Raw genomic sequence first — 20,102 nt, forward strand, 5'->3', positions numbered from 1 at the left:
TTTCATTTATCACTTATTAAAAAAAAGTAAATAAAAACAGAAAAAACAACAATGCTGGATGTGATGGATGGTTGCCAAAAACCCACAAGGAGCTTAACATGTGGCAACCCCCATAATGAGTCTATAAGCTAAAAAACAATACCCTTCAGTAAAAAACAATACATATAAAATCAATACATATTCAGTTCATGCTCTTACATATTTATATCAAAGTAAAAATACATGCCACTATTAAAAAGGACCCTTTTTGTGAAAGTCATTTGAAATAGAAAGGAAGACTGTTTCAAATTTTACATCCTCTTTAAAAGAGACTAAACTGTTACTGAGTTATGCGAGAGAAAGGTGCTCTGATGAGACAGCCACCCCGAGTCAGATATTAATGAAATTCATTATTAAAATTGAACATGTTGGTGAAATATTGAGGAAGTTTTCCAATAGAATTGAAAACAAACTAACTAGTTTGAAATTGGTTAACTTGGTAGACACTCAGGACATTGGCCTGACAAAACAAAGGTTGAGATGAATGTCGATGTCCTACATTAAATATTATTCTCAGAGCTCGTTTTGTGTAGACGTAGAATAGGTCCAAGTTTAGTGTAGTCAAAGTCAAATTTATTGTTGATTCTTCACATGTACATCACATACAATGAATCGAAATTCCGTTTCTTACTCTCTCATGCCTGTTCAAGAGAAAAAAATAAAAGGAAAGAAAAGAAAAGAGACAATTTACAACATTAGCCAATAAAGTGCAAGTGCACTTTAGGCAACATTTCAAGGCAGCGGGGGGGGGGGGGGGGGGGGGGGGGGGGGGGTTCTTCGTTTAAGCACTGTTCATGGGGGGAGATGGGTTGTGGGTAGGTGGAGAGGGGAAAGGGTGTTTAGCATCCTGATGGCCTGGTGTGTGGAGCTGTTTCTGAGCCTGGTGGTCCGGGAGCGGAGGCTCCTGTACCTCCTCCACGAGGGCAGAAGGCTGAACAGGTTGTGGGGAGGGTGGTGTGCGTCCATGACAATTGTTAGTGCTTTGCAGGTGATGTATAAGTCCTGCAGGGAGGGGAGTGGTGTTCCAATGATTCTCCTGGCTGTGTTCACTACGCCCTGCAGGGTTCTCCTGTTGCTGTGTGTGCAGCTACCACCCCACACAGTGATGCAGCTGGAGAGGAGGCTCTCAATGGTTCCTCTGTAGAATGTGGTCATGATGGCTTGTGAAGCACCTGATAGTTTTAGTTTCTGCAGGAAGTAGAGACGTTGCTGACCTTTCATTGCCAATGATGTGGTGTTGGCGGTCCAGGAGAGGTCCTCATTGATGTGTACCCCCAGGAATTTTGTGCTGCTCACTCTCTCCACAGCAGTACCATCGGTGATCAGTGGCAGGTGTTGAGTGTGGCCCCTCTGGAAGTTGACAACAATATCCTTTGTCTTGCTGACATTTAGCAGGAGGTTATTATCTCTGCACCATTTTGTCAGCAGATCCACCTCTTCCCTGTAGTTGGTCTCATCGCCCTTGGTCAGGGGTGTCAAACTCATTTTAACCGAGGGCCACATCGGCATAGTGGTTGTAGTTCGTTTGTAGTTCGTTTAAAGTCAGTTTGCTGCCATCTCGTGGATTTCTGGAGTAAAGCAGTTTTGAAGCAAAACGGAAAATAAAATAAAAAAGTTCAATAAAAGGCATTTTTTTTGTTTGTCAGTGATGACGGTCAAACTCATACATTTTACAATGTTTAACTTCAAATGACAAAATTAAAAACCTGAAACATTTTTTCATGTTATGCATTTGTTTACATTCAGGCTCTTGTCTACCTGTGACAGTTATCTGTATTTGATGCTCAGGAAGTTTTTCTTTCACTTTATTGCACTTCTCATTTATTGCCACCAGAGGGCGCAGTTGGGATCTAATAAAAAGGAGCGCTACAAAAAATGTTCAGACGTTTTAATGTTGTAAGATTCCTTCTTCTTGATTCAATTCCCTCAGTCTTAACTCACATTTAACCAAACAAAGCAGTTTGTAAAATCCAAAGCTCCATCTCTGCTGTTTGATGATCAAACTCCTTTCCTCCGTCTCCATGTTCTCTTCTGTTATCTTCTTCTATTGTGTGTTCAGCATCAAGACAGAGGCTTATAGTGGAAACTGGAGATAAGGACGATCTGAAAAACACAAAAGAAGAACAACTCCATGAATGAAATGAATGATGAATCAACGGAGGAACTGAGATTAAAGGTGAGAATGAGAGCAGACAGAACAACAGACACAGATCACACAATCAGAGGAAAGTTTCACTGACCTCCTCTCACTGAGACCTTTCTCTTCTTCCAAATTTTCTACAGAGATAAAGAGACGAGCATTTGGATTTCTTGTTTCTGATTTTTAGCTGAAATATTAATCAAAATGAAATAATACAAGCAAGAAAACAAGTCAATCTTTTATAACATTTCTTGTTATTTCAAAAGATTTACTTTTTTAAGTCAAACGATACTTTTCATTTAAGCTTTTTTCAAAGTTTTTTATTTTTTTAATTTTCAATCTTAAATGGTTAAAAAATCTGCAACTAACCTAAAGTTTGTGAGTCCTTGAATGTTTGTTCATGCAAGACGACAACACCATGAATAGACAGGGATTATTGTGTTACAGTTTAGAACATTTGATGATGTCACTCTATTTAGAAATGTGTTTTTCACTAAAAAAAAACTTGAATCATTAAATTTTCTTTTAAAAGATGGTTTATCTTTAAAGCTTAAAGAAACACTTGAAGCTGCATTTAATGCAGATTAATTACCGTAATTTCCGGGTTGTAGAGCGCACCCGATTACAAGCCACACCCACCCATTTTCATGTGTTTATCTTCCTTTGTATATTAACAAGCCGCATCAGTGTACAAGCTTCATGTACAAGGCATCGTGGTCAGCCTAACAAATCACATCCTGGCTCCCAGATTGTGCAGAAGTCATTAGCACACTGTGGGAGGAGTCAGCCTTGCTTTATGCCCGAGTGTTTGAATACACCCATATCTGCCAAACAGCATGGACATCTATTCTGTTCACAAGTTCCTCAGTTATGGTTTTTTTATTTTATTTTTTTTAGTTTTTTTTTAAATTTATTGACAATCTAAGTCAAGTTTTATCATATATATAATTACAAACAGTAACCATATAATCAACATTACAGTAGCGCTTCGTCCCCATTGCACCGGTGGATGGAGCGAATTGTGTCTGTGCAGTGCAATCGGACTTAATACTGTACGTTTTGTGGATGAGGGGCGGATGCGTTGTTACATGTGGGAGCCTTCAGACTGCCATCGGCCCCGCAGCTCTATGTGATCGAGCAGCAGGAGAACATGTCTCCAGCTCACACGGAGGCTGTGAGCTTTTCGATGCAAAATTCCGCTCAGTCCTTAGAAACCGTAAAAAACGATCACGTCGATTTGTGTTTCCAGTCGTGTCCCGACAAAATAAAGGCTGATGCTATTCCCACATATTTACATGCAGCCAAGCTGCAGATTGCAGCTTTTCCCGCATCGACTCTTGTTCATCCAGGCTAAACGTTGTTAGTGCATGTTAGCCTTCACCTAACCATATTTCCGGCTTCATTCTGTCACAAAAAAAGCGCTGACCACACAAATTAAAAATAAAATGATGAGCGAACAGGCGCTTCATAATAACCATAACATGACAATAATAAACGTACGTTTAAAAGATCATCTCGTAAATTACGGAGCTGCTAATAGATGGGCTAATAAATTGATGGGCTAGTGTCACTATGACTCAGAGGTAAATTCACTCCTGAGTCTGCCTGTCCTCTCTGTCACGCAGCTGACCGGCTTTTCCAAACCCGTTGGTGATGGTGGATTTTTTCACGCTGCTTTTAACGATTGCTTTTAACTTGAAAGCTGCATCATATTGTAGTGGCGATCACGTGCACGTTGGGTCTAATGGCACCAAAGGATTCTGGGATACAGCTGGGCATGCGTGTTTCGTTTTGTTGAACCATGACTGAAGTGTCTAAGACCTGAAGTCAAGTCTATGCTGTTTGGCTGCTAAGAGGCGTGTTGAAATATAAATGGCTTGTTGTGTTGGATAGTGCATTCAACTCAGTATGGTCATGGCGGCCGCCAATTAAATCTATAAATTAGCCGTGTAACTGAATAAGCTGCAGAGATGTGAGCGCAGGCAAAAAGTAGCGGCTTGTAGTCTGGAAATTACGGTGTATAAAATAACTATAAACACTATTAATGAACACATTAATCATTTCAAACATTTAATGAAGGCTGATTTAATTTTATTTTTAAATATTTTATATATATATATATATATATATGTTTATGTGTGTGTATGTGAAAAGAGATGTATTTATATGACAAAGAAGAAACTGTTGGCAGTCACACATTTTGATCTCTTTAATTTTATAACAACCAATTTTATAAAACAGATATTTTCAGTTACTGAAAAAATCAAAAAACTGAAATTAAAAAGTGGATTTCCTTTTTTTTCCAGAAACATAAATGATGTATCTTATTGTTTGATTTTTAGTTTCATTAATCCTAAATAAAATATTTAGACATTTTTCACGTCTTTTGATAATATCATACTTTACTGAAAGTCCTTATTTTTGGAGACGTCTTAAATAACTCTTTGTAATTCTTTATTTATGAATAAATAAAGTTTGATTTGATGTAATTTGGACGTGAAAACAAAAAAAAAGGTGAAAATACTTTTGTTTTTTAAATACTTTAATGTCTGAAGCTAAAACAGAAGAACTCACCTGTGGAAGCAGACGACTAAAATGATGCAACACAGAAGAAATGCTGCTGCAATCGAGAATCTTAGAGAAGAATAAATCCAATATCCTGAATAATGGGCGTCTGAAATGAATTTAAATAAAAAAGTCATGTCGATGGTTTAAAGTTGCCTTCAGGTAAATTCCTCTACTTCAACTTTTTTCTGTCTTAACATACATACCTTTAACTTCTTCAGACACAGTTAGATTCCATGTAATTTCCTTAAATCCTTTACTTTGAGTTAGAGTACAACTATAAAGCCCTTCATCTTCATCTTGAACGTTCAGTATCATTAACTTTGTAGGAAGGTCTGTCTCTATTCTGATCTTAGAAGAAGAGAAATTTGAAACAGTGGCATTGAGAGTGATGGAATGATGAAATGATAAATTTTCTTTGGTCCATCTGATTTCTGCTGGGTTTTCCAGGGACACGTTACAAGTTAAAGTCACTGAATCTCCTCTGGAAACCTTTATGCTTCTGTGTTCAGTTAACGGTGCAGCTGAGGGTTGAAACATGTAGCAAGTTATAAACGTTGTATCATCAACATCAATGAAATCCTGCATCATTTCCATAAAGTGTTTTTAGTACCTGCAAAGACACGCTGAGCCTGAAACATCTGGATCAGGAGCAGAACTGCTGTGTTCCTCCAGAACATGATGACCATCAGAGAGTAGAAGACAAACTGGAACAGCAAGCTGTGGTTTCTGATACATGTTTGGAGGAGGGACTGAGAAAAAGGAAGTGGTTAGATGCTGCTTTGCTAGGTGTTAAAGTACATTTTGAAACTTTGATGTCAAAGTTTAAAGTCATGTTCATTTTTATCTGTACAGATTTTGGTTTTCTGTGTCTTTATAGAAAGATCTTGGAAGATGCAGAAGTTCTAGTGGTGCAGCCATATAAATATGAAAAAAAGCTTAAGGATTGTTGATGTAAGTCACAGATCTAACAAGATTCCTGACACTAATGCTAACAAAGACGAGAGCTTTTGTAGTTTAATCTCTATGATAACCTGAACATTAACACTGATTGATGTTTTAAAACTATCTTTTCTATTTAAGTGTTCTTGTCTCTTTTGATACCTAAGTCTCTCATTCGATGCAGCAGCTCAATGTTAGCTAAAGAGAAACCAACCAAACAAGCCACAGCTCTTGTCTTTGTCATAGACTTACTGTAGATGTGCAAAAACACAAAGCAGCTACCTTTGATCTTCTCTGTTCTTCTCCAGAAACATCCTTTCAGCGAATATTGAATCTGTGATTCTCATTCTCTGCATGAAACCATAAAGATGCTCGGAAAAGTTCACACTGATGTCACCGTGAGTTAAATAAAAAGTATTTCCTTCATTCCAACATTATTCACAATTTATATTATTCAAGCAAACCCAATTGTTTTTATATGATAGAATTGCATGAGAAAATACAGAGCAGATCAAATTGTTCTGGTCTTGTAGTTTGTTTAGTCATAATTGCATGATCAAACTGCAAATTGAATTGTCAATTGAGAATTGCACATTACTTTGAATTATGACAAAAAAACAACAACAACTTGTAAGCAGCCTTGCTATAAAACAGCAGATTTTCTGACTGTTTTAATCCTTTTCTGAGAAATTTCTTCTCTTTGTAGTTTATTTTATTTATTTATTCATTTATTTAACAGGAACAGTGCACATTAAAAGTATGGCTGCAATGCGACAGAATTAGCCCAAAGGCTATTTTTCATCTGTAGTCCCCGGACAGGTGTTAAAATTGTCAACCTAAAAACCTCAAAGCATCAATTAATTACAATAATAGAAAATATACATGTACAGAAACAATCATTTAAAATAAACATAAACATGCACACAGTGAGAAACATAAACATTGTATGTCTTAGTTATTCTTTCTGGCGCTTGCTAAAAATTAAATCTATCTTCATGCTGCTTGAGGTGGTAATTCTTGTTGGGTCCTTAATTAATTGAACAAGGTCACATTTTTAAGCCACTCGCTTAACATTTTTTCTTGCTGATGCATCCAGTTTATATTAAAATCCCCCAGTATAACTATTTCCTTACTTAGGTTGCAGTTTTTGAGTAGCCTTTCAAATTGTTCATAAAATGCACCATCTGAGGCGGGACAATAAATCTTAATAATTGTAAATGACATTTGTGGAGATAGTACAATATTTAGACCTAGCCATTCCAGTTCATCAGCATTAGGCCAAAGAATTTCCCTGCACTGAATACTATCTTTAATGTATAACATGGCTCCACCACCCTTTGTACTTTCTCTGTCTTTCCTGAACAATTTGCAGCCCGTGATTGTAAGTGCTTTACAGGGGGCATTTTTATACAGTCAACTCTCAGAAAGACAGAGATAATCTAGATTTGAATCAAGTAGTAAATGTTTTAGTTGCTTCCTGTTTACATCATGCATCGCCATGGTGACTGAGTGACCATGGAGTGAAGTTTGGGTTGTCGGTCTAGATCTACCGTACCATTGTGGCTACCGCACCATCGCCCCCGGTTCCCCAGACAAGCAGCTCAGGCGCAGTTGTTGTTGGTGGCAGAGGATTCAGCTGATTAGCATTACGTACCAAAGCACACGAGGGTCCAGAAGAGCATACCTGTAAGGGAGGAGCTGATGTGTGTAGCTGGTGCTGGGATAGCTTTTCCAGATGTCCCGGTGATCGGACCTAGGCGTGGGTGGATGTCCCCGGATAACATCAAGCAAATTGTAATGATAAGTCTGGTGGTCGATGCAGATTTTGTTACAACTCTTGCAAAGCCTGGTTGGTGATCATGTAAAGTGACGGATAAACGAACGTCACAGCCAGTGCGTGGGTTCCAAAGCCAATACTTGTTTTCACCATTTCATTATCCATTTGTTTGCAGCTCACAGAAATATAATGTTTGGTCAAATTGTGTAGTGAATACAACAATCGAAAACTGTTGTCAAATCTCTTTTGAAATATTCCAAATAAGTGTTTCATCAAGTGTTACGGCTGTGGCCGTAATATTGTTTTATTTGTATATTTGGAGTGTTTTTCTGTATCTGTCTTTCCAGCAGGTTTAAAAACTGCCACATCCTCTGTTGGAACCCCCCTTCTCTCCAGCTGGCAGCAACTGAACGTTTGATAGATATTGTTAGAGGCTTTGGTCTTTGTAATTTGGGTTGGTGGTTTTTGTATAGTTTTGAGTTTTTCCTTGTAAGTAAATTCTCAGCTTAATTTCAGCCTGGGTCTCGTGAAAGTTTTTGAGTCAAATTTTACCTTTATGTTACACTCATTTACAGACCCCTAGACAGGAGTGTAACATAAATTGGGGGCACGTCCGAGATTGTAAACCATTTGTGGTTTCTATAATTTGTTTGTAATTGATTTTTTTTTCTTCAAATATAATTGTACATGGAGTCTTTGGCATAACAGTTTTTCTTTTCTCAGTAGGCCATAACATTGGCATTTGAAGTTGGCGACCTGTTGGCTTTGGAGACCAAGAGCATTTTGAAAGAAAAGTTGTTGACTGAGCAGGGAGTGCTCCAACCCTCAGGTAGACCTTCGCTGGAAACATCAGTCGGAGGTGGTGTGGGCGACGGTGTAGGAGTGGAGGCTGCTGAAGGGGTTGTCAGAGCCACCAACCCAGATTGGGCGGAGGCAGGTGCGTAGGTTCCTGCCGCCGTAGCCGGTGCAAGGGCAGACCCAACTGTACTGTTCCAGACTGGGGTTGCCAAAGAGGACGTCCACTGCACTTCAGAGTGTGTGGGTAAAAACACTGCTCTTGTTAAAGTTTGAAAAAAGTGAATTGGATTTTTTTAACAGCTTATGAGTGCATTGTGGCCTGGACAAAACATTTGAAGTGTGTGCTTTAAGCACATTACCAAGTTTTTTTGAAAATGGAAGACAATTGTTAACCAAACTTTATGTTGAGTTCTGTTTGGTGCAACACATTCGTTTGTGTAGTCAATTTTGAGTAGTTTGTTTTGTGTAGTCTTGTGTGACTAGTTTGAGACTATTCTTGATGGGTGCGTGTCTTGTGGAGCTCATGTCCTGAGTTGACGGGCGCGTGCCTCGAGGGGTACGCGTCCTGAGTGGATGGGCGCGTGTATTGCGGGATGCGTGTCCTGAGTTGGAGGGTTGGGGGCTCGAGGGGGACCCGACCTGAGTTTGTGTGATTTATTTATTAAGGCCATAACCTTTTTACATTTATGTTGAGATGTATATTTAGTTATTTTCTGTTCTGTTTAGCCGGTTAGTTCAATTGAAAGTGCTGAATCACCTTTTAATACACAGGGGTGTAAAAACATCAAGTTTGAAACTATGCAGTAAACTAGGTGAGTCGTGATTACGCCTGTCCCTCCTGCCGCCATCATTCATCGAGTTTAAAGTCAGTTTTCTGCCATCTTGTGGATTTCTGGAGTAAAGCAGTTTTATAGTAAAACAGAATATATTTTAAAAAGGCAGTTTTTTGTTTGTCACTGATGACAGTCAAACACATACGTTTTACAAAGTTTAACCACAAAGAAAAAACTTAAAAGAAACATGAAACTTTCTGTTTTTTAATGAAATTTTTACATCTGTTGAAATTCAGGCTCTTTTGTGACAGCGTAATCTTTTTTTAACTTCACTTTGATGCATAAATTAGCAGAATTAAGCTCAACATTATACATATCGCTGCCATCTAAATTACAGTAACTCATTCATATTATATTTTACTTGCATGTAATAAGATCTGGCTCCCACAGGAAGTTCTTATACCGTGTTGTACTGTGTTGTACTTCTCAGATTTGTAATTAAGAAACCGCAGCTTAAAAAAAAAAGTTCTGAAGTTTTCATGTTGAACGATTTAATTTTATCTGATTGAATCTCTTCATCTTTATTTCACAGAAATATCACATTTAACCAAACAAAACCGTTCCTAAAGCCCAGCACTCCATTTCTGCTGTTTGGTGTTCAAATTCAAAGTTGAAACTCCGTTCCTTCATCTCCTCAGTCATCAGCCCTTCTGATGCAAGCAGGACAGCACTGTCCAACCTGTTAGAAAAAAATCACCATCTTCATCCACTTGGTTCTTCTTGTTGCAGCCAGTGATGCATCTCATCCTCTTCTGTATCCTCTGCTGTTGGACGAGCAGAACTGTTCTGATCAGGCTGAACATGAAGGCTGTCAGAGGTCAGTAGAGTGGAAGGAAGTGCTCCCACCCTCATTTCCCATCATCCATTTGTTTACGTGCTCTCCTGCTAGTTTGTAGCCTATTACAACCCCCAACCTAACATTAGCGGTGCAAAAAAAATGCTGAGTAATGTTGGAGCTGTCCAGTTTTCATCCAGATTCCAGCTCAAATGAGGAAAACAGAAACTTTCATGGATCTATTTGTCTGCAGGTGGAGCATCAGAATGGAGCAGAGCAGGGAGCTTTTGGCCCACCGTTATAGGTCCTACGTCACAGCTACAAACCTTTTCCGATGGCAGTTTTTCATCTCCTGATTGTCAATGATTGGAATAAAGAACTAATCTGAAACTTTATTTAATAATGTACACCATAATCTGAAAAATGCCACAAGAAAATGTTGAAATCACCAAAAACAGGATTTTCATCTTGAAACTGTGGAGAAAAACAGAAAATGTGTACCTCTGTCCTTCATCCAAATGATTGTAAATCCTTGTATTGTTAGAGTGTCTATATTATCTCAGTACAGCACCACTAAATGCAATGGTGCGTCTATGCAGATGTTAGAATGGTTTTGTTCAAGCCTGACCTACAGAAAGTTACCTTGAGAACATACCAGCTTATTGACTGTTGAGCTTCCAATGGACTAAACCATCATTAGCTGCGGGGTCAAATAAGCAGAATCATGCACTAAGTTTTGATTTTTTTCTGAGTGTTATATGTGTTTTTGTGTTTTATTAAGACCACGGCCATTATATAATTATGTTGAGATGAATATTTAGTTATTTTCTGTCCTGTTTAGCCCGTTAGTTCACTTGGGAAAGTGTTGAATCACCTTTTAATAATGGGATTTGGTAGATCACAGAAAATAAAGAGGCTGGGGACTGTATGCTGAGGCAGAGAGATGAGAAGCCTATGCTGTGGTCTGTCCTGTGTGAGTCTTTCAATAAATGTCAGACACTGAGAGCTCCAAAGACGGCCGCTTACTGATAATTTATTCAATACTACTCATTGAATCATTTCTTCTGTTTCTTGACATATCTGTGGGATTTGTTGTATTTTCTACAATCAATGCTCCATTCTGGCTCGACAGTTTAATGCAGAGGAACTTCACAGAGCAATTTAAAACAGGGTTTTCTACTTAATTTTCTTTTACTGTTTGTAGTGTTTAGGGTGCTGTGTATGAACGTAACTGTGCAGCCAGATGATTGTCTTCAGCTGCCTGGTACAATTTGAGATGTGTGTGTAGTTCTTTTGGTTTTGTTTTGTTTTTTCTGAATTTGATTGGAATACTTTGGTTTCACATTGATTTTGACTGTGAATAACTGTTTTTATGATTCAAAACATGCCTTCCTGTTCTGCATCTTGACAGCAGAGACAAAAAGTCTAAATTACCCAAAAATTCTTTAAAGACCTGATGTTTTACTGATTAGAGCATAAAATCTCAGTGGTAAAAAGATACGACAATTCATGGAAAACCTGTGTAAATAATTTTATTGCAAATATTTTAAAATGCCGTTTACAGTATCAATGACTTTTACAAATTAGATTCCCTGCATGAAATATTTAAATATGACCACCAGATAGAGACATTTCACCATTTAAACAGTGCGCTTCTCACAAGTCTTGTTTATTACAATAGCCTACGTGCACGATAGAACTTCCGGTTAACTTCCGTGTTTCGAGTGTGAGGCCGACAACTTCCTGTTGGTCGTGTTATTGTTGTGGGGAGTTTTGTTGAGTTGCTAGTTTTGAGTAAATAGGAGCGGATTTCGGGTAAAAGAAAGGCGTTTGTTGTTTCAACGCGTGACAAAGACATCACAACATTGTTGTGTACCCATGTGCGAATTTGTCAAAGTACAACAGTACTAATATAAGCTTTCATAGCTTTCTAGTATATGTGTCGGTGAGAGCCGAATGGATGGTGAACACGGCGGGAGGACTTCACCCTAAGCAAGACAAGTCGTGTTTCGTATTTGCAGCAATTGGAAAGAAAATGCGTCATGTAAACACGCCGTTCGGAATACTTTGCCCCGGTCAGACTCGTTCGGATCAAAATTTCTTTCCGATCGAGATAGCTGGGTATACCGATCGTTGTTCATGTAAACGGTCATTCCGATCGTGTGTCACTGCTGCTCTGGTTTACGTCATGCATAGACGGTGTTTCGCTGAGAGAAAGCCAGTGAGCTCATACGGGACCGACCAGCGGCTCTGCGGACGCCCCGCGTAAGCCCCGCTCCGCTCTCGCCCCGCTGGCACTCCCCTCTCTTTCACCCCTCACGAGGGAGATGCGGGGGGGATGCGTGTCCACTGAGGTCTGGACCCGGCATCCGAGCTCTGCATTCGGGCTCCGGAGCCAGTGGACCGAGTGAACCTCTCTGAGCAGAGCAACTGGATTTATTAATGTGTTTGAGGGGAGGGTGCTTTGTTGTTTTGTGTGCGTTTTGTTGTTTTGTTATGTGTGAGAATTCGGACTGCGAGCCGAACCGCCGCTCTGGGTTAGCGGCTGCCGGACTCGCGAGGACAGAGCAGAGCACAAAGTGTGTGGGAGCTTTTCAGAGCAGAAATGCCGCTCAGTCCTTAGAAACTCTTCAAAAAATCACAACACATGGAATTGTGTTTCTAATTGTGCCCCGACAAATAAAGGCTGATGTTATTCCCAGACATTTACGTGCAACCAGGATGCAGATTGCAGCGTTTCTCACATGGTTTGTCCTGGATTTTGTCTCCATCAAAAGGCTAATGTTGTTAGCCCGTTTTGTTAGCCTATCCTAACACTGGGTTGTTCTTCAGTTCTGTTCTTCTTCCACAAAAAAAGCACTGACCACAAGGATTAAATATAAAATGATGAGCGAACAGGCACTTCATAATATTCATAAAATTAATAAAAGCACGTTTGGAAGATCGCCTCGTATATTACCGAGCTGCTGCATAAATATGTGACAGCACAGGTTTGTTTACAACGGGACACATTTCCTTTCGGTATTTTCGACACTATATATTTTAGACACGATATTTTGCCCATGTAACCACGCACTGGTCGACAACCCTGTAGATGTCGTTCACGTCGATTTTCGGGAGACCTTGTAGAAAACGGGTGAAATATACCATCTTTCGCAATCAAAATCTGCCGTGTCGCTGCTATAGAAGTCGCAAGCCGGAAATGGTCGGCCTCACACTCAAGGCGGCGGAAGTACAACTCCTTAGTTACGTGCACGGAGCCTATTGCCCCCATTTAAACTGAAACAGTCATGATCAAACAATGAATTGAACAATATTTCGTTTTTCTTACTGTTGTTAAAGTATTGATAAAAAGACTTGATAAATGTATAAATTAAATTACTTGCATTGTACTGCAGATTGTAAAACTTCTTTTTTTCCCTTTCAGGTATGTAAATTTCACCCCTCCCTTGGCTAAAACAGTATATGTGTGCGAGCTATTGTTCATACTTGTTATGTGCACCTCTGTGCGGATCTGTGTGAAAATAGACTGTGTTGGACAGCAGTCCAACTGTCCGACTATTTTGTAAACTTCTCTCTTTTGTGGAACTTGTCAAGTTTTTTATAAATTGTGTATTTTTACTATAATCTTGTCTTCATTTGGAATGTGAAAGGGCATGGGAGAGCAGCCTGCTTGGGTCTCCTGAACTTGATATTTTTTCTATTTTCATTGAGACAATTAAAAAAAATCCTAAATCTATTCTTGTTATTTTCCCTCTCAGGTTTATGTGGCCAGTAAGCCTTCAAATTGGGTCACAGAGAGACAGAAACACAGCGGCCGTCATTCAGACGCAGTTCTTGTAAGGAGTGAACCTCACTCAGTGGCGGTTCTACCCTGAATTACTCCCCGGGCGAGACCCTCCTCTGGCGCCCCCCCCCCCCCCCCCCCCCCCCCCATAGACTTTAGACTATAGACTCTTTGTCCATTTATTGTAACTGAAAATACAGTAGGAAATATTTAATCAAACACAAATAAATAATCTAAAATAAATATTATAAACTACAAATCACACTAATAACACACTAGAATAAATGTAACTGCAGCACTAAGAACAGAAAACACTAACTAAAGCCTAACCTTTGTGGCCTTCCTTGATGCAAGCTTGTCAATAACGTCATCATATGAAATCTGCTCCCCCCTGCATGATTGATATTAACAACAGCAGGTTAGTGAGTTGCTCCTGAGACTTCGGTGACCTCAGGTATGACTTGATCAACTGGAGTTTTGAAAAGCTAACAGCATCAGCAGCAGCATGCTACCATCACAGCTCAATTAACATTATGAACTGATATACAACAGTAAAACACAACAAAAACTTTGTGATACAGCAGAGCAGACAGACACACGAATCATAACTAATGTTAACAAGTTAAGGCAGAGCAAACATTTAAGAAGAAAATCTTAAAAATGACGTTATTTACAATATTTGGGCCTACTTCAGTTTTGGTCATGATAGACCAAACAAAAGATTTTTCCTCTGCAACGTTGTTGTTGTTGGAGGGCAGATAGCATTCGAATTTAGAAAACGTGCATCTAGCTATGCGATAATACCTTTTTCTTTGTCTCTTTTCTCCTCTTCTTCTTTTCTTTTCTTTCTAAATTGGGCACCAGTTTTGACATTTTTTCTCCATATTTCAGATGTTTTTTGCATTTAGCACTAATGTCCTGACATAGGTATCAAGTCTGTCGACTAAACCAACTGTCATCTTAGTGAAGAATTTTTTTTGTTTTCCCATTTTTTTATTTAGGCATTTCACACAAAATAACCAAAAAAGCGTGATTTTTTTATACCTTTTTTAAACCCGCAGCCCCCCTCATCAAACATTTCCAGCAGGAGCGCGTGCAGCTGCACCCAGGGGTGCCAATTCGCTATATGGCGGCGCAGTTTTATTTTTCTTTTTTCATCAAGCACTGAGCCCTGGCCTGTGACCGTTGCCCCCCTGGAAGAAGATCCAGCTAGGTTTTGCGCATGCGTTTTGCGCTCCGTGCTCACCTCTCAGCCTGCACCCTTCACCCCGCGCCCCCTCCCTATGGTGTCAAAATAGCGCCTAAAGAATTGCGCATCAAAACAGTAAAACCGCGCATCAAAACCCCAAATCTGTGAATCAAAATGCATAAATTGAGAACCAAACCCACAATTTGCAACCAAAAGCTATAACCCAAAGCACAATCCTATTTCTCAGCTGGCGATTTGTTTTCTCGCCATTCTGAAATCCTGTTTTTGAGTTGCAGTTTTATTTTGAAATTGCCTTTTTGAGTTGCGCTTTTATTTTTTGAGTTGCGCTTTTATTTTTTGCGGTTTTGATTCTAAAACCTGTCGACACGTAAAAACAGCGACATGTCAGTCAAGGGGAGGAGAGGCGGGACATCCCTCATATCCAGAAGCTCATTGGCTGCCGAATAACACCGAGTCTTACGTCAACAGACCAGTTTAGAATGTGCCGGTAAGTTTTCATATCTTTTACTATATTAAACGATCAAACTTGTACTTTATGTAACCAGAGGACGCCAGCACAGTCAGATGAGGAGCTCCACCAGTAGCTGCTAGTGAAAAAAGATGTTAGAAAGTAAGATGTTGCGTGACAAACTATCAGCATTGTTCTCCAGTGTTAGCATGCTAGCTAGCTCAATGCTAGCGGGATTTCCATCTCTTTTCATGACTTTTATGGATTAAACAAAGTCGTTTCTTACCACAGTGTCAAGATCGGTCATGTAAAGCTGGGAATAATTGCCCGTGAATTGTCACTAGGGTTAATCAAAGATTTTTTTCAAGAAGTACAGTCATGTATAGGTTTCTCAATATATCTTTAGGGATTACAGATGGATTGAACAACAAAGCAACATATTGCTGCAAGAAAGTGACACCTTTCCTACTTTGGGATCAAGTTAATCCCTATTTAAAAAAATAAAATAAAAGTCAAATTATGATTCAGAAACACAATTTTTATTTGAGGTACCAGAGCAAATTTCCCACGGGTGGGATCAATAAAGTTTTTCTGATTCTGAACTGTATTCCAAAACCATTTTATTCTCAACCTTAAAGATTGCAGGTTAATACAGGAAGTTAACTCTCACAATATGCAGCTACTGAGTATCATTTAAGGTGTATGTGTGTATATATATATATATATATATATATATATATATATATATATATATATATATATATATATATATATATATATATATATATATATATATATATATATATATATATATATATATATATATTCTCATTTTAACTTTCTTAAATACATTTTTCTTTGTGTGCAGGATGCTGTGGATATTGGACGACAGACTAACTTAAACCAGGCAGAGCAGGAAACTGTTGGAGTTGTTGTTCCCTCTGTGGCTTGTCCTGTCTCCTCTCAGACCTGTTCAACCCTTGTGGGACATCGGAAAACCATGGCCAAGACATTAACATATATGTACTGATCTATGCATGTCATCTCAGCAGGATGTAACAAAAACTAACAATGTGAACAGATCTCATCTGCCTTACAAAATACTGCCCCCCTTAAGAAAATAAATGGCTAATAATCACCACTGGTATTTTGTAAAGCTTCATTTTTTAATGTTTGACCATTAAATGTGTTTTGTACAAAAGACTGATGGTGTTGCAAATATCTTTGAAACACAGAGTCAAGTGTATCAGATTCTGTGAAAATCTTAACCACAATACAGAGAAATTAAAATAACTGTTTTTAATACTCCTCAAAAGACTTGAGGTGGAAAAGTCACTGTTTTTGTGCAGGCACTGAGAAATAGGAAGCAGACAGTGTGCCTGGGCATGTTGTCAATGGAATCATGGTCAAAATGGACAACTATGTTAAATGCTTCTCTTTCAGTTAACAGGAGATGTCTGTGAGCCAGCTGGACAGCCTTTGCATCACACTGGGACGTCTTTGGGGCCTGCATCTGGAAAGAAACAAAAACAGCATAGTCAATTAACCAAAAAAAGAAGAGAAAAATTAAGATTAAAATTGTTTTCATTACCTTAAAGAAGATGTAGACATCCACGTCGTAGCTGCCTCAGTATTCCTGCCTTTTTTGTTATGGCATGCATAACAACGGCCCTTATAGAAAACAGACATACAGGAATAGTCCATTTTAAAACCAGCAACTAATTAAAAATATACAAATAATTCTATTGATGATTAATACTGGAATAATTTTAAGGGGAATAAAGCCTGTTTTTGCTGGTCTGCTACAATTTACTCTGCTCTGATTCACTCATAACGGACTTCTGCCAGTCTGCATAGTGCAGACGCATACATTTTGTAAACATGGCACAGCAATATTGTTGCTCTGTTCAATAATTCCCTCTGTCTGTAAACCCTGAAAAATATTGAGAAACATTATACGTTATAACATATTTGATTAATCCTAGTGACAATCCACGGGCAATTATTCCCAGCTTTACATGACCGATCCTGACACTGTGGTAAAAAATCTACTTTGTTTAATCCATAAAAATCATGAAAAGAGCTGGAAACCCCGCTAGCATTGATTGAGCTAGCTAGCATGCTAACACAGGAGAACAATGGTGGTAGTTTGTCATGCAACATCTAACTTTCTAACATCTTTTTTCACTAGCAGCTACTGGTGGAGCTCCTCATCTGACTGTGCTGGCGTCCTCTGGTTAAATAAAGTACAAGTTTGATCGTTTAATATAGTAAAAGATATGAAAAACATGAAAAACTTACCGGCACATTCTAAACTGGTCTGTTGACGTAAGACTCGGTGTTATTCGGCAGCCAATGAGCTTCTGGATATGAGGGATGTCCCGCCTCCCCTCCCCTTGACTGACATGTCGCTGTTTTTACGTGTCGACAGGTTTTAGAATCATAACCGCAAAAAATAAAAGCGCAACTCAAAAAATAAAAGCGCAACTCAAAAAGACAATTTCAAAATAAAACTGCAACTCAAAAACAGGATTTCAGAATGGCGAGAAAACAAATCGCCAGCTGAGAAATAGGATTGTGCTTTGGGTTATAGCTTTTGGTTGCAAATTGTGGGTTTTGGTTCTCAATTTATGCATTTTGATTCACAGATTTGGGGTTTTGATGCGCGGTTTTACTGTTTTGATGCGCAATTCTTTAGGCGCTATTTTGACACCATACCTCCCTTTCTCCTTCTTCACCCCGCGCCCCCTCCCTTCTCCTTCTCACACACATTTGCATCTACTTCTCAAAGACAGGAGGGAGCGCAGCTGCGGGGCGGGGGCGCCGCCAGGTTTCAGGCTGTTACAAACTCTGTGATATTAGTAAACCAATAGTGGTGCATAAAGTATTTTACAAGAGCTGAGCCGCTGGCGCCGCCCCTCCGTCATTTTTCCGCCCCGGGCGATCGCCCGTATGGCCCGTGCCTAAAACCGCTACTGACCTCACTGCACTGGGACAGACTGAATGATCTTATGAACCCAGACATGGAGAAGTGTTTACCGAAGCTTTTACATAATGTAAAAAGCAAAAAATAATTTGGTTAGTAATAAGCAAAGATGCCAGGCTTTGACAATTATCAGAAGCTTGAATCGAATCATAACATGGTCCAGGTGAATACTCGATTCTGATTGGCTGCTGGGTGTGCATTAAAATGTGTTAACTGCACGGCTAAATAAGACGTTCCAGTCATATAGCTTAAATGTTCTGTATCACTACGCTGGCTTCTTTAAAACAACCGTTTGCTTCATCATCAATGACTCTTCCCTTAGCTTGATAGCATCCCTTACTTCCTGTGTCCACCAACGGGTTCAGGGGTTACCGCCGCGACAGGCACCACAGACCTTGGTGGGACAGCACATATTAGAGGTTTTGGAGATAAAGTCAGGGGAGGCCAGACTGCTGACCTCTGTAAGATCATGGTAACCCCCCCCCCCCCCCCCCCCCCCCCCACACACACACACACAACTTATTCTGTGCTAAATTTCTGTCCAATAATCACAGGACTATGGAATACACCATAGGAAGTGTAATATAACACTGAGACGTCTCTTTATCACATTGACCAGCTCGTAATCACACCATAAACGGCTGGCCCGGGACCAGAGAAACAAATGTATCCCTGTGGTAAAATGACAATAAAGATATCCTGAATCCTGAAGAAGATATTCTCATCTATTGTAGAATAATAAAAACATCAGTAACATGGCATACAGAGGATGTTCTGGATGAGTATATGCCTGTTTTTTATTTTTCCCCCAAAACATACGTTGTGTCAGGAATTTAGCTTTTCTCAGATCTTAAAAGTGGGACAGGCTGCATAAAAACAAGTTTAGAGGGATCATGTGCAGCTTTGCCCTGCGGGACTTTCTACCGTCTGCTGGGTTTGCATACTCTAACTGGGAACTAAAAGGGAGGAGCAAAGGTACTACAGTTGATCATATTCATCTGTTGCTCTTGGAAAAAAAAAGTCTGTTTTTTTGCATCTGTCGCTGAACTGTTCATGTTTTAAAGTTTAGGCTTTTGAGAACCAGGAAGACGGTTTATTGTTCTTTTTTTTTTTTTTTTGTCTTTACAGAAATTGTGGAAGAAGAGCTGACGCTCGAAGTCCCGTTCAGATTTTCATTTTCATCCTCTGCTTATCTGAACTCAAACTTTGTACCTGTTTGTTTTAGCTTAAGGTACACAGAAATTTAATGAAATAGCACTAAAGGATGTTTGAAGAAATGTACTCTCCAAGATAAAAGTGGTTAGTAGCTGTAAACTGGACTCCAGATTTTGCAGACATGCAAAGAAATTAAAGAATAAAAAAAACATTAGATTTTTTAAAATAAAACCCTAATAAATGTAAGCAGGCTGCTTGTAGTTGTTTCATATATTTGGAATATATTGGCTTTTCTAACTCGTTTTTAAAATGTAATTATTTTTGTTTAAACATTAACAACATTGTTTAAATATTGATTTTTTAAAGTTATTCTGTAACTTTCTGTTCTTAGCTTTTTTTAATTGTGTTACTTTTTTTTTTGCAGTTTTTATCATTTTATGTTTAAGAACAATCTTAAAACCTCATTTGCTCAATGCAGCATTTAAAAGTAATCATGTATTTTTGGTTTGAGACAAGTGACTGGAAAGAGTAAGCAATGATTTCCACTTCTAAAGTGTTTTTAATGCATAAGCAAGTGTTTCTAACCTGAGCTGTTGTCATTCACACCTACATATTCTGTTTTACAAACTTTTACAAACTTTTTTACA

The 20,102-nt window shown here is 38.9% G+C and overlaps 1 long non-coding RNA gene across 1 annotated transcript; it reads right to left on the reverse strand.

The window, feature by feature from the left end:
• Window positions 1-16,130: 16,130 nt before the first annotated feature.
• On the reverse strand, window positions 16,131-17,653 carry LOC111946756. The gene is made up of 3 exons (XR_002872514.1): window positions 17,616-17,653; window positions 16,906-16,985; window positions 16,131-16,827 (listed from the first exon to the last, which is right to left on the reverse strand). It is a non-coding gene; the product is annotated as an uncharacterized LOC111946756 (long non-coding RNA).
• Window positions 17,654-20,102: the final 2,449 nt, after the last annotated feature.

The sequence above is a fragment of the Oryzias latipes genome, chromosome 21 (assembly GCF_002234675.1).
Source record: "Oryzias latipes chromosome 21, ASM223467v1".
Classification (NCBI taxonomy): domain Eukaryota; kingdom Metazoa; phylum Chordata; class Actinopteri; order Beloniformes; family Adrianichthyidae; genus Oryzias; species Oryzias latipes.